The sequence below is a fragment of the Typopeltis vanoorti genome, chromosome 8, assembly GCF_054136105.1.
Source record: "Typopeltis vanoorti isolate ZY-2024b chromosome 8, IOZ_Tvanoo_1.0, whole genome shotgun sequence".
Taxonomy (NCBI): domain Eukaryota; kingdom Metazoa; phylum Arthropoda; class Arachnida; order Uropygi; family Thelyphonidae; genus Typopeltis; species Typopeltis vanoorti.
This window is the reverse complement of record NC_143556.1, coordinates 140,700,411-140,706,276: the sequence shown is the minus strand read 5'-3', so window position 1 is coordinate 140,706,276 and position 5,866 is coordinate 140,700,411.

Sequence of the window (5,866 nt, the reverse complement as noted above, 5' to 3'; positions counted from 1 at the left end):
GAATAAAGAAAACATTCCTGTATCTGATAGATAGTTACAGATTTTTCTGAAATGAGCGAAAAATGCCTAGACTTTCAAGTCTTTTGTAATATTGTAGAGTTTATTCTTTGTCTTTCAGGAAGTACAGCACCTGTTGAGAGAATATTTTCTGTTATGAACATTATGTGATCAACGGAGAAATCTAGATTAAGCGTTGAGACAATGAGGACAATGTTAGTTGTAAGACAAAATTGTGTGATGGAGTGTCAGAAGTTTTATGATAAGCTGTTGAAAGAACAAAATTGCTGCGTGAGATCACTATGGGAGAAATATTCATGGTACGATTCCAGTGAAATACAGTTCTTCCCCCCCCCACGTTTACTTAAATTTTAGTATAGGTTCTGTCACTTAAGAATAATGGTAAGCTCAACATGTTGATGTAATAAAACTTTCTTATCGTCTTACTTTATCATGAATACGAATATTATTACATAATCCCCGTCCCGTTTTTGTGATCCCGATGTCCGGTTTTTGTCTCAAGGAAATGTGGTCAGCCTAAATTAGTAGCATTTTAGTACCAAGCACATGATAATTAGACTGGTTATTTGAAATTAGGTCTGCATAAAGTGAACGAAAAGGTAGTAGTTCTCTTTGAATTTGTGAAGAGGAGCACTGATTAAATTAAAGGTCCAGGCACTTGGGAGAAGGTTTATCTACTCTTCTGCTTGATGGGTGAACTATTTGTGCTAATAATTAATATTTATGACTCTTTTGCTTAATTTACTTAAGGAGTATCCCTTGTATTGGGCCATTGGCTTTTTACTCCAATTTACTTAAAATATTAACTGTATTTTTAAAGACATAAATTAAACGAAAAATATGGAAGGAATAATTTTTGACATATTTTTTATGGAGTGGCATCAATCAGAATATATTGATGAAATTTTATGACTGAACTTTAGACCTTTAGAATGAATTCTGGGTGAGGAAGTATAATCATTTCTGGTTGTCATTTGGATAAAAACATTAGGGGTTTTTCGAAAAGAAGGACAGACGGAAAAATATGCAGATCTTCTACGCGTTATTCCCGCTTCCTATGCAGGGTCCGCGTGTTATGTTACTTAGATGTGCGACTTCTTGTTAGTACTACTCCCAACCGACCCGTCGCCTGGTCTGCAGCTGGGGAGGGATATATATATATATATATATTGACCTACTGACCGTGCCCAAGACCGGCTAACTTGGCTATGCCTAAGGAAGATCCTCAAATTCCTCACATCTACAACGGGAATTGAACCTGGGCATATAATTGGACACTCCTTTCCCAGGCATATGGTTACGAAGCGCAAAGCCACTAGGCTAAGCGCGCGGTCAAAAATATACAGATAAAGTTATTAAAAAAAATCGGCTAACGCCTTTTTGTTCCCATATAGGGAGTACGTGAGGCCGTTTAGAGACTGAGTACGCAGTTAAATCTCCACACGCAGTTAAATCTCCAATCAAAGATAGCTGGCCCAAGGCTATCGCTAATTAATCGGTACTCAGTGAAGAAGGCAGCTCGCAAATATCGCCATCTCGTGGTCCCTAACCCTAACATAATATTTTTAATGTCTGAAATAGTGTGGGTTCGATGGCCAATTTTCTTGAGTTTACAGGACTACAAACCCGAGTTTCTGGGAGAAAAAACTGTCTTGCTGTAACAGAGATCGACTAACTCGGGAACCACTCGAAAAAAAAAAAAGGCTTAGAAAAATGTACCTCTAGTCGCCGACTACATTTGAACCATAAATCTTTCTTCATGTGGTGAAACGACGTAGAGTGTAAACGCCACTTTTAGTTAGCTACACAGGTCCGCGTGGTTAGCCTTGTGGCTATGCGCTTCGCAACCATATGCCTGGGGAAGGAATGTCCTAGGTTCGATTTCCTTCGAACACGTGAGGAGCTTAAGGATCTTTCTCAGCTATAGCCAAGTTAGACAGTCCTGGGCATAGAGAGCAGAAATTTCCCCCCAGTTTATCTGTGGTTTTTCATCCGACAAGCAGGCAGACCTTCCCCGTTAACACACGGGCTACAGTCATAGAATATAGTATGACAAGGAAGGTAAAGGGACCTTGCTCATAGTCATTTCCCTAGATGGTGGCGTATATAGCTGCCCATAAACAGCCGAAAGGCTATAACCACAATAACATACAGATAGGTAGTAACTAATAATGCAGAAAGTAAAGATATGCGAATTAGAAGCCAAAATATGCATAGTCATTTCGTAAAGGCCTTATATCAAGGATGAACTATATATATATATATATATATATATATATAGTTCATCCGGTTACTTCAAATTTCAAGATAATATATACAAACAAAATCATGGACTGGCTATGGGTAATCCTTTATCCCCTGTACTCGCAAATATTTACTTAGAGGATTTTGAAACCAAGGCTATCTCTTCCTTTATTTTAACACCTAAAGTTTGAAAACGTTATGTGGATGATGTCTTCATTGTTTGGAGCCATGGACATGAATCCCTTATGGTTTTCCTCGAACATCTCAATAGCCGAAATCAAAGTATTAAGTTTACTGCTGAGCTTGAAACGGATAATTCCTTGCCTTTTCTTGATGTCAAACTGACTCGCTCTTCTGGTAAACTAAAAATATCGATATATAGAAAGCCCACACATACCAACAGATATCTGCACAGTCAGTCTCATCATTTCCCTTCTCATAAGCTTGGAATAATTTCCACCTTGAGACATAGAGCACGTTCTCTTCTTGATGACCCAAATGAACTGCTTACAGAAATAAACCATCTGAAAACTTGTTTCGAAGTTAATGGATATTCCAAGAAAATCATTGACAAATTCCTTCTTAATCCTCCTACACATCACTCAAAAGAAACAAATATATTCAAAGGCAATATATCTATTCATTACATAAGTACTGTTTCACACAAATTAGCAAAAGTTCTAAGAAAATACAATATCAGAACCTTGTTCACTCCGCTTCCAAAGATCCGTTCCTTAATTAGCCACCCAAAACCTTGTCACCATCAACTCAAATACACTGGTGTATATAAAATATTATGTGACTGCGATATTCCTTATTTCGGGCAGACAGACAAATCTCGAAATGCGTATGGAAGAACACATGAGAGACATTACAAGAGACAGCGAGCGAGTGCATTATCAAGTCATATCCTTTTCTGGCTAATCCTAATGATGATAACCAAAGTCACAAAGTCTGCTGGGAAAAATCTACTAACATCTTCCGTTGCAGTGACGAAATAGAGAGAAAAATTGTAGAATGTAGAGAAATCATCTTCAATCCTGTTCATCTAAATAACAACTTAAGCTACAACCTCCCAGATAGTCATTCAGCTGTAATCATGTACTGGCGTTCACGTGTTTCAGCAAACACGCACTCTCCCAACAATGCAACAAACGAAAGAACAGCTTCAAATACGACTACAACGTTTTCATGCTAATTATGTATAAAGACTGTCTGTGTTGTTCATAGTCTTTTAATCCTTAATGTTTAGTGTTTTTTCTTTTATAATGTCACCTGAAGAAGGCTGTTACAGGCCGAAACTAGTAGTGTGTTTCGTGTTTATATTAAAACCTTTTTACTTAAATCTTGGTTCTAGTCATTTAATTCTTCATAAAACTATGTATGTTAACCGAGTCAATGATTATTGATATATATATATATATATATATATATATATACATATACATACAGTATATATATTTTTTCTTTTAGAAAAATGAGAAACATAAAAATAATAAATAAAAATTAAAAGTGGAAGTTATGGGGAGTGAGTTGTTTCGACTGTCTTCTTTCGAGCTGGGGGGAAAAGTAAAAAATAAATAAAATAAAAAAAAACAGCTAACGCCTTTTTTTTTGTTCCCGTATACGGAGTAGGCGAGGCCGTTTTTAAGCCCTATCTAACTTATGGCGACTGAGTGGGCAGTTCAATCTCCACTGGTAGCCAATCACTAATTAATCGGCACGCAGTGATGAAGGTGGCTAGTAAGTGCCCCATCTGGTAGTTCCTAACCCTAACACAATATATTTAATGTCTGAAAATAGTGTGGGTTCAACAGCCGATTTTCTTGAGTTTACGGGACGAAAAACCCGAGTTTCCGGGAGGAAAACCCACGAACCCGTGCCAGAGATCGACTAACTCTGGAACTGGCCGAGAAAAGGCTTAGAAAAAGTTTCTCTAGTCGGCGACTAGATTCGAACGCCTTTCGTCGTGTGGTCAAGCGCTATAGAGTGCAAACGCCACTTCTACTGAGCTACACAATAATAATAAATAAAATAAAATAAAATAGGCAAAATAGTCATAACTGTTGATATCAAATTTAAAGGAATAACATGTAAAATGTGTTGATCATTACTGACAGCAAATAATACAGTTTCCATTCCGTTTTGTGCATCGAAACACGATCTGCTGTTCCTTACTGAAACTAAATGCACTTTCTTTATGTATTGTTCACCATATTCCCATCTGCTTTCTCCATCAATCCTTCTGTAAGATAAGTGTAATATATTCAATTGTCTGTGAGGCAGAAGGACAATGAGTCCATTCATCTGGACATTGTTATTGCATATTGTCATATTCGAACTTTCTCCAAAGATTGACATTGCAAGTGGCACCAGGATTATTCACGAAATGGTTAGGAATCCTTATGATTTTTTACCATCATATTCGGTATACACTGTCTAGTGGTCGGACTGTGGAACAACTTTACTGGTTTACTGTCATTCGACGGTAATAAGCTTCACCCCCCCTCCTCTAACGAAGGAAAAACTCTTATTAATTATAATGTGTTCAGCATGTCCTTGTCATCCATTCTGTGCGAATGAAGGCAGAGGAAAACAATAAAAACAAAGATAATGATACTTTAAAGCTGGTCGAAACTCATCATACTCCTAAAATCTCCCTAAATCTTAAAAAAAAACAAAAAAAAACCCCAGGATGTATGAGAAGTTCTGTTGAATACGAAGCATCATAGATATTTGAGACTTCTAGCGGAGCAAGATTCAGAAGCATTGAGAATCAGAGCCTGTCGAGTGTGGATCGGGAAGCAGTTGGGAGAGGATACTCAAGAAAGTTTTATTTGATTTCTGCCTTAAGTTACTTGTACTTAACTATGAAATTGGAGGAAGCAGCGGTATACCATTTATAAAAAGGATATGTTATTTACTTTGGCAAAATTTTGCACCATCCTACACAGGAAAGAATGCTTTGACAAATTAATCCATTTCACTTCCAGGAGCCAGTAGATGTTGACTACTTAGTTGGGAAGATTGATATATTTGGATAGCGTTACAGTTCACTTCGAATTTTTCCCTGATAATATAAACACAGTAAACCGTCTAATGTGTTTTAATCTCCAAGGGAAGTTGAAGAAACCAATTTATCCCTAAATAACTTCTGGAAATCACTGTGCATACGGTCCCAGTCTTTTTGCTGTCATCATTAGCTGAGACAAGGGCTGTTTGATTATTTTCAAGAAGGTTGGAGAATACGCACTAAACCTTCCACCATATTGTGATCACAAACCCTTACCCTTATTGTTATTTATAATAGTACGAATGCCATCGATTTTTTTTGATATGAGAGGTTATTTGCAATTTTAAAAAAAAGAGCCTTATATGTCTGTGTCAAAGATCGATTAACTCAGAAACTTGCTAGAAAATGCATACGAAAAATTCCTCTAGTCTAGAGTGACCATTATTTCTTGGTGATTTTCTGGACAGGGGTACCATTTTTAATAATACTTTTTTTTTTTTACCAAACATTCTATTTGCAAACTCCCTGTATATACGGGAATAAAAAGGTGATAGCTGATTGATGTTTTTGGTAATTTATAAAAAATGGACC